The sequence below is a fragment of the Nomascus leucogenys genome, chromosome 22a (assembly GCF_006542625.1).
Source record: "Nomascus leucogenys isolate Asia chromosome 22a, Asia_NLE_v1, whole genome shotgun sequence".
NCBI lineage: Eukaryota > Metazoa > Chordata > Mammalia > Primates > Hylobatidae > Nomascus > Nomascus leucogenys.
Genome location: NC_044402.1, coordinates 72,641,633 through 72,651,394, shown reverse-complemented (window position 1 = coordinate 72,651,394; position 9,762 = coordinate 72,641,633).

The window sequence follows — 9,762 nt, the reverse complement described above, 5'->3', positions numbered from 1 at the left end:
TGCTCACCTTGTCAGTATGGCATTGATTTTCTTCTATGTAAAATCAAATACTAATGATAATTCCTGCTTTGTAAGGCTTTGGGGAAGACTATCATAAATGCCAGCTCTCCATACAACCTATAATTCACTAACCAGCTGTGTGATCTTGACAAAGTGTCTTAACCTCTCTGGGCCTCATTCATCTGGGAGAAAAAAAGAAAAATATTGGGTACTGGAACAGTTGGTAATCCATTTTTTTAAAAGTATAACTTTTGACCATAATGAGAATCAACTCCAGGCAGATTAAAGACCCAAATGTAAGAAGCAAAACTTCAAATTCTCGGAAGAAAACAGAAAATGTCTTTGTGACCTCAGTAGGCTAAGCTGCAATAACTGAAAGACCCCATAATTCAACAGCTGAGAAAACAAAGGCAGTTACATCTCCCTCCCAGTTCAGCAAAGGCCTCCGGGCCAGCAGTTGCAGGTAGTGGCAGATGCAGGTGGCTGGCAGCTCTGAGTACCTCAGTGTGAGGTTTCCCAGGCTCTCTGGTTGCTGCCATTTCAGGCCACTGCAGGGAGAAAGAGTGGACATTTAGAAAGAGATTTCCTCTGATACAAGTGAAGTAGACTTTGCACACATTACTTCCAGACGTACTCCACAGCCACAGTCCGCTTCACTCTACTATAAAAGAAAGAAGGGGTGAATTTGAGTGAACACCAGTAGTCTCTGCCATAGTAAACAACCCCTAAAGGAAAAGACTGATATATTTAATTGCATTAACTTTAAAATTTTACTCAACAAAGACAACAAAAAAGTAAAAAGGACAAGCATCAAACAGGAAAAAATGTTGGTAACATATATAACTGACAAAAAGTAGTATCCAGGATCTATGAATAATTCTTTCAAAAGAATAAGAAAAAAATTGTAATAGAAAAATTTGCAAAATATATAAACAAAAATTGCTCAGAAGAAGAAACCCAAATGGCCAAATGTAAGGGAAAAAAATGCTGAGCCTCATTAATAGTCAGGGAAAAGGAAATTAAAACCATAAATAGATACCATTTCATATCCATCAGCTTTGCATGAAATTTTTAGTTTAACATTACTAGAATCAAGAGCAATGGAATTCCATCACTACTGGTAGTTGTATAAATGAGTGCAACCATTTTGGAAAACAAACTGACACGACTGAGTAAAGCTGAAGCTGTGCATATCATATGATCCATCCATTCCACATTTAGACCTATACCCTAGAAAAACTCTTGTACAAGGCTACAAGGAGAGTTTACAAGAACACTCGTAGTAATTAATGTGTGTAATTGCAAAAACAATTATATGCAACCTGAATGTCAATCAGCTGGAGAATGGATAAACAAATTATTTGTTCATACAGTGAAATACTATACAGATGCTCCTCAACTTATGATGGGATTACATCTTGATAAAGCCATTATTGGGTTGAAAATATCATAAGAGTGCATTTTCAACTTACGATATTCTCAGTTTATGATGGGTTTGACTAGATGTAACTTCATCGTAGTCGAGGAGCATAATGAATGTATATTGCCTTCATACCATCCTAAATTAAAACATCCAAAGTCAAACCACTGTAAGTTGGGGACCACTTGTATAGTCATTAAAATAAATGAATTAGCTTGCAGTCCCAGCTACTTGGGAGGCTGAGGAAGGAGGATTGCTTGAGCTCAGGAGTTTGAGGCTTCAGTGAGCTATGATTGCACTGCTGCACTCCAGCCTGGGCTACAGAGTGAGACCCTGTCTTTGAAACATAAAAATATAAATAAAAAATACATTAGAGCTATATAGATTAGCATAGATGGATATCACAGATATAGTTCTGAATAAAAACAGTAGGTTGTGAAAGAATCATACAGGATGATGCCATACAGAAAGTTTCAAAATATGCCAAACAACACCACATATAAAGATACATAAACTTGTAGTGGAAGTATAAAAGAATGCACAGCAGCCTAAACACAAAATTCAGAACATGGTTTCCTAAGGATAAAGGGATGGAGGAAGAGGGAGATGCAATCAGGGCAGGTATATGGGGTGGGGGCGGTCAACTGAATTGATACTCTTTTATTTCTTGAACAGGGTGGTGAGTATATATGTATCAATTTTATTTCTTTATCCTTTTTATCTGTCTTAAAATATTATGTTCCATGATATACTTATGTCATGAAAACATTATTCTGCCATAAAAAAGAAGGAAATCCTATCATTTGTAACAACATGGATGAGATGGAAGGCATTATGCTAAGTGAAATAAGTCAGAGAAAGACAAATATTGCATGATCTCATTTATATTTATAATCTAAAAGAGTCAAACTCATGGAGAACTCATAGAAGGTAGGGGGAATGGGGACATGTTGGTCAAAAGGTACAAACTATCAGTTGTAAGATGAATATATTCTGGGGATCTCATGTACAGCATTGTGACTATAATTAATAATATTGTATTGTATACTTGAAATTTGCTAAGAGAGTTGCTCTTAAATGTTCTCACCACACATGCAAAAATAATAACTATGTGAATGATAGATGTGCTAACTAACTTGACTGTAGTAATCATTTCAAAATGTATACACTTATCAAGTCATCACATTGTACACCTTAAATAGACACAATTTTGTTTGTTAATTATACCTCAATAAAACTGGAAGAAAGAGAAGGGGTTGTGGTAGTCAGCCTCCAAGATAGTCCTGGTGATCCTGGCTTGGTGTTTGCACCCTGTGTAGTTCCCTCCCGCATACCAGGGGTGCCTGAACAATAGAAGGCTGTTTAAGTGATGGTATGTGACATCCAACACTGGGTCATAAAAGACATTGCAGCTTCTGGCTTGTTCTCTTGCATCACTTGCCCAAGGGAAAGCTGTCTGCCACACCGAAGGACACCCGCAGCTCTTTGAAGAGGCCCTATGAAGAGGCCCACATGGAGAGGAGCTGAAACTTCCCACCAACAGCCTGTGCCAACTGGCCAGCTATATGAGTGAACCACCTGGGAATCAGAGCTCCCAGCCCCATTCAAGCCTTCAGATGACCACAGCCCAGCTGACATATGACTGCAACCATATAAGAGACCTCGACACAGGACTATCCAGCCAAGTTGCTCTGAACTCCTGACCCAGAGAAACCATAAGAGAAATAGTAAATGATTATTGTTGTTTTGAGCTACTGAAATTTGAAGTGATCTGTTATGCAGCTATGAATAACTAGTGCAGGGTTGTATTGGGTGACCACCAGGTTCCCTTTTAGTTGCAGCATTCTAGGCTTCTAGGCTTCCTCTCACTCTTTATCCCATTTATTCATTCACTCAGCCATTCAACCATCATGTATGAGAAACTCCAAAAGCCTTAAGATTACCTGTGGCTTCCTTTAGGATGTAAGTCCTCGGCTGGAAATAATCTAAATAGGCTAATAGTTCAGCAGTTTGGTACCTCTTAGTTTTACCTAGAAGAGATCCCTCTCACAAAAGAGATCTTCCACACTTAATTTCATGCCACTGCAGAAAGTACCAGAACAGCCTCAAGAGGGAGAGAGAGCCTTGTGCCTTTAACATAGAATTCATGTATATTCATAAGCACAGAATCTGGAATTTTATTTGATATGAACCAGTAAAAAGCAAAGTCATATGTCTCAGCATATATACTACCTGAAAAGATTTCTCCTACCTGCCAAAATTTTACCTGCTGCTAAATTTTTGCTAACCACACCCAACAACCTCCCTCCCTCTCCATCTGAACTGCACCAGCTACTTTTGATTGTTTGCCAAATCAATAGAGTCGAGAAAACACAAAGACACACTCGTAGGTAAATATACTTAAGAATCAGCCTACCAGCAAACACACATCCTACGAAAGCATAACAAGAATAAAACTAAAAAGAGGCTTGGCCTGACCATGTTGGCTGTGGGTGAACTTGGATACATGCCAACTCACACAACTGCCATTAAAAATGAATTGCATTCCCAGGGATGAATCCTGACATGACACTATTGGGAAAGATGCTTGACTTCTTTAAAAAAAAAAAAAAAAAAGGCTTCATTGCCAGCATTGCTCAACTTCTCAGTTCTCTCTCTTTCCTTCCTTAAATTTCCCGTGCGACTTTGCATTTACCTAGCATCATGAAGAGTCACTGACTTGGGATAAGAGGACCTGGGCTCAACACCTGGCAATTGGAAACTAAGGGGTGTTTATAATTTGGGTTTCATTTCTAGACGGGAGCCCACATGAACTCAGGCAATTTTACTGGAAGGAAACTAAAATAACTCACAGAATGGAAGGAAGAGCTGAACAGCCAGGCTCTAGGCATTCTCTATACACAACTCCAACATCTTTCTCTCCCAGGGCATCTCTCCGTAAGATTCAAATACCCAGCAAAAAGAATTCAGTGGCCTAGCCGGAGCCATCTGCTCAACGTTGGGGGTGGGGGAGGGAAGGGATCCCAGAGGTGGGACTGTCCTGTGACTGGCAGCCCCACCAGAACACAATGGGGGAAAAGTCAGTATCCAAAAGAAAGGGATACTGGGCTGGCAAAATAAGAGGTGTTCATTCACTGTGCAGCCTCATCTGCTTGTCATGAGGCTCAAATGAGATCATGGACCTATGATACCATTTTAAATCCCTAGAAAAGTGTAAAGTTTAAGTTTTATTTATTTGTTCACTTCTCTTTCTTGAATTTGAAGTTGATCAAGAGCTCTTCCTTCTGATACTCCTATTCCCAAGAGGCCTGGAGAAAGCTCCTGTCAAGCTGCTTGTCGGCTGCAGCAAACTCACCAGCACCAGATCCTGAAGGTCCAGGGTGCTGAGCTCCAGTCACAGCTGTCGGTCATGAAGAGAAACCAGCAAATCACTACCAACACCCAGCATGTTGTTTGCACCAATAATCTTAGAACAAATGCAACTGCTTGGCCAAAATGAGAGAAGTGTATCTAAAATGACCATTTGTGCCTCCCTGAGTGTTTTTGAGATCCCCTTTATGAAGCGCCCATGGTATAATGCACAATGATGTAGTTCCCAGCCTCGGCTGCAGCTCAGTAGCAGCTGTCTGTGCTGCCAAGTCAAGTAAAATTAATCTGCTGCCAAGGGAATTACAAAGAAATCATAGCAAACCTAATATTGGGCTACAGAGTGCAGACCCCTCTTTTCCCTTCGTTTACCCCAAATGAGGATTCCAGAACTTTGGCAGACTGACTTCTTTCCCTTCCTCTCTCCCATTCTCCACCCTGCCTCTCCCACTCTCCTCTTTAAGGATTCTCAGTTTATAATGTCTTTTTCAGGTTCTCTCCTTCCCGTAGCATGTGGCTATCAGCTTCATTTCATCTAGATCACAAACAGAACTTTGGCAAATGCAGACGACAGGGCAACAGCGTGATGGGGACCAGTGGGCAAGTAGAAAACAGAAGGTTCTTTAGGAAGTCAAACATATGCTTCACTAGCCTGTGAACCAGCTCTTGTTCCTTATCATGGATACGATCCCTGGAAATTGTAAACAACATAAAGAAAACGGACCAGATGCGGACATAGCCCCACCTGGAAGTTCACAGGTGTATTCCCATGGTAATCTTCAAAAGTTTCTGTTCAGCTACCCGCATCTCCCCCTCTGTGTCCCGGAACGGTATTTTTCTTTGTTCCCAGTTCTTGAAATGGTAATGAAGATTTTCCTTGTCATCTCTGAAACTTGCGATGTTGTCATGGGAGACAAATGCATCAGTGTTAGTAATCCTTAGATAAAAGGTGCTTTACAGTTATGAAAGAATTATCTTTAATTTTGTCTCTGGGGCATATGGTGAGGATTAATTAGTTAATCTGAGTAAAGTGCTATAATTGGTGGGAGGAATTATCAAAACCCTGGGGAAGGAGTAGTTTGTAGTCAATTAGAAGTGTTCTGCTGTTAATGACAGCTGAGGTAGCCGTCCTTGTCTCTCAGATGTCACAGACCAGCTGGGTTTCCAGCAACATCCCAGACCATACACCACCCACCCAGGGTGAAAAGGTGAAAACAGCTCCAGGTAAGCAGAGTGGGAGGGGGGATGTCAATGTTCAAACGGCACCTGAATCAACCTCAGATTCTGTTCTTGTCATTGGCCCTACCTGGGGACCCAAGGACATTTGTGTGAAATGCAGTGGGAGGGAAAGAATTCCCACACAGCTGCTGGGTGGGTGCTGACTCAGCACAGAGCTGCCCTGGGAGAACAGGGAGTGCTGGCAAGGAAGGATCCCTCCCAGGCCAGGCAGCAGACGGACCTTGAACCTCTCCTTCTCCATGTCCTCATGTGCAAAATAAAAAGAGGGAGCCAGACATTTAGGTATTGTAGGAAGATGTAGTAACAGCAAATGCTTACGACAGGGCAGCCACCACCTGGGTTAGTCTTTATTCACTCAATTATCACGACAGCCCTAGAGACGGTAGGTTATTTTCCCCACCTTGCAGAGTTGATAAAAGTTGGGTTTAAACCCAGACGGTCAGATTCTGCAGCCCATGCTTTTAACCACTACAGCCTGCTGCCTGCGTAAGTATAAAATCTCTGCATAAGCCTCTCAGTTCATGAAGAATCTGGGGTGGGGGAAGTATTTTTAAAGTGTCAAATGAAATTCTTTGAGGCTCTCCACAATTTAAGCCTGGGCTCATAGAAATAAATAGCTCTGTTGTTCTTTCAGTTGTCTGAAATCCATGATAGGATACAAAAATAACAAGATCAAGAGTACAACAGCTCTCTCCTCTGAGCTTTTAACAATCTTAAAGTGAGTCACATGTTGGCTTTTAAATCTAGATTGTATCCTTAAACTAAAATAGTTGTTTAGACAATGGTGCTTTAGGCAGTCTCCTAGCAAAACTGGCCAATTACCTGAACCCCAAATGCCAAGCTTATATGGTTTGCAAAAGTCATTTGGAGACTGAAAAGTGCACTGATTTGGGTAATTTTACAAGGGAATCTTAAGGTGAAATGTAAGCATGAGAATTTCTATCTACTCTCTTCTGGTTCTGCATCCTAATATATCAATCAGTCAATGAACTGCTGATATTTGCATAATACACTGGATAGATCATGAGGACCAAGACTGTACCATAAACAGCAATTTTTAAATCTCAGTACCTAATTTTTACTTGCTCTTTTTCTCAATTCAGTGTCTTCTAAAACAAACAATGAATTTAATAAGCATACTCTTAGGTGAATTTTTTTAGTTCATAACGACTCATTAGAAATCCAACTGCCTAGATTTTCTGGGTCAGTGTTTTTCAAGCCTGTGATGTATATAAAAATCACCTGGGGACCCTGTAAAACTGCAGGTTTGGTTCAGTAGGTCCAGGAGGAGGTGGGAGGGAGGGAGCCCGGTGTGGGGTGCTGAAATCCTACATTCCTAGTAACTCCCAGGTAATGCAGATGCTGCCGGTCCCCTAACACATTCTGCGTGTCTAGCTCTTAGATCACACTGAATAGACAGGAAGAGACAGGGAGGAGACCGCTCCTGGCAGTGGCTTTAGTGACAAACCAACCTGACTAGGAGTCCTCTGTAACATGATTTTAAGAGCTTAATTTGGGAAGCATCCCCAACTTACAAAAAGGGGGGGAAACCCTGCCACCTAAAATTTTAGTCAGAAAAATTATCCCTTCATCTTCTCAAATAAGAGCGCCTCAAGAAGAGAGGCAACAATTTATTCCAGGACCAGAATTGAGAGCACTCCGCAGTGTTTGGGAACATCATGGAGGGAACTAAGGGATGCGGAACTGGGGAGGGACCAAGGATATCTGGAATGAGGACTGAGCCTGGGGGCCAGAGGAGACTCCACAGGTGTACTGTACCTTCCACAGGTAACAGGAGGACCCTGGCTGAAGGGCAGTCACACTGTGGGCTTGTAGTCCTGCCCAATTTTCCTGCCTTTTGGAGGTGGTTGAACATGAAGCCTCAATAAGGCTTTCCTGATAGAGAGGGAGAACTAAATTTAGAGCCAAGGAGACTGCATGAAGCTTCTGATAAGAAGGGAAAAGCAGCAGCAAGGGAACGCCAGGGAGGACAAATGGCGCAGCACGTAAGAGCACAGGCTCTGGACGTAGGCTGCCCGGGGCCACACCTGCCTCAGCCACCAAGCACATCTCTAAAAGGCTGGTTGTCAGCGAGTGGATAAAGAAAATGTGGTATACATACACCATGGAATACTAATGGGCCATAAAACAGAACCAAATAATGGCATTTGCAGCAACCTGGATGGAGCTGGAGACCGTTATTCTAAGTGAAGTAACTTAGGAATGGAAAACCAAACATCATATGTTCTCATTTCTAAGTGGGAGCTAAGCTATGAGGATGCAAAGGCAAAAGAATGATATAATGGACTTCAGGGACTCAGGGTGGGGGGAGGGGAGTGAGGGATAAAAGACTACATACTGGGTACAGTGTACACTGCTTGGGTGATGGGTGTACCAAAATCTCAGAAATCACCACTAAAGAACTTATCCATGTTACCCAAAACCACCTGTTCCCCAAAAGCTGTTGAAATAAAAAATAAATAAAATAAAGGGCTAGTTGTTTAACCTCTGTGTACCCTGCTTCCTCATTGGTCAAAGGTAATGTGAAGAAACTGGTGGTATCTATTCTAATATCTACTCTCATTTTTTTGTCTTATGACAGAACTCAAATATTTACCTGTGTTACATTGTGACTGAGAAGCAATAAGACTGCATTTCTCAGCCTCTCTTTGCAGCTAGATATGAATACGTAACATGTGAGTTCTGACCAATGAAATGTAAGCCGAAGTATTCGGATTTCTAGGAACAAAAGAAGATGGCCCTTTTACCATCCCTTCCTGCTTTCTGCTACCTGAAACAGAGATGTGATGACTACAGCTACTGCTGCTATCTTGGACCAAGAAGTAACCTTGAAGTTACATGCCAAGGATGGTGAAGGAGAAAGGTAGACGTCTTGATGACACTGTGGAGCCATTGAAACAACAGTGGCCGGGCCCACCTCCAGACGTTTTGTTTTTCACATAGGAGAAAAACTCTATTTTTTTTTCTTTTTAAATAAAAAGCCTCCAGTGGGGGAGAAAAAAAACCCTTCTATCTTATCTAAGCCACTATTTTTCAGGGCATTCTGTGTAAGCAGCTGCACCAAATACTACCTGATACATGGGTATAACGTGAAGTAACTGCTTCATTTTTTTCTGTAAGAACTAAGTGAAAGAATGTATGTAAAACTCCTAGTGCCCTTCCAAGCACACAGGAAGTCTCAGTATTGTTTATCCTTACTTTTAAGTGATGGAGAAGGGTCAGAGCTTAGAATGATAGCTTTGAGAGCTGAAAGGGAACTTAGGCACCAGCAATCTTCACCCCTCCATTTTAAAGACAAGATGCCTGAATGCTGGAGAGGCCAGGGGCTGGCACAGGGCACCCAGCCTGGTGGAGGCAGCTCAGGTCTCCTCATGTCTGTTCCAGGCTCTTTCTCAAAGCAGAGGGTATGGAGCAGCTGACATGAAAGGGCATTGATGAAGTCAAAAGGTGACCCCTAAATAATAGGACATCTTCCCACACAAAAGCCCTAAGGGGGAGCAAACGTTTAATTCTGAGGTTCCTCATTCAAACAAAATCCATCTAAATTTGATTATTTACTAAACTATCAGGAAGCAGGGAGTCGAGAGGAGGGAAGGCATAAAGAGATCAGGCTTGGCTTTATAACCAGTTTTGCAATATTGGTGTCTGGAAGCCTGCCGAGTCAGTCAGCCACTGCACTGCAGTGGATGGAGGCCTGGGGAACTGGGAATGAAGAA